Below are 427 nucleotides of genomic sequence, written 5' to 3' on the forward strand. Positions count from 1 at the left end.
CGCCCTTCAAAATAAACCAATTTAGAAGGTACAGGTACTGAATGCTGCTATAGCGCCCTCTAAAGGCGAAATAACACAATATTTGTCCTATAGGCTCAGAGTACATCCTTCCACACCTGGACCAAGTTTGGTTCGCATCGGACGATCTTTGTGAAATAGGCCCCACCCACAGAACTTTGGAAGTCGATTATATCGCAACGGTGTGGAATTTCAAAAAAACGCAAAATAAGTTTTGTGCGGGACAGTCCACACACGCTGTGTGATGTGGTTTGGTGAAGATCTGGCAAAATCTGAAGGAGAAATAGCGAAAAAACGCTTTTCGACAAAATTCAAAATGGCGGAAAATGCTGTTAGACGGAAATGGGCGGGGCCTATATCAGCAGATGCGGAATGACCCAAGGAATCCAGGGAAAAAATATTTTTGAAT

This window comes from Poromitra crassiceps (assembly GCF_964638095.1).
Source record: "Poromitra crassiceps genome assembly, chromosome: 10".
NCBI classification, from domain to species: Eukaryota; Metazoa; Chordata; class Actinopteri; order Beryciformes; family Melamphaidae; genus Poromitra; species Poromitra crassiceps.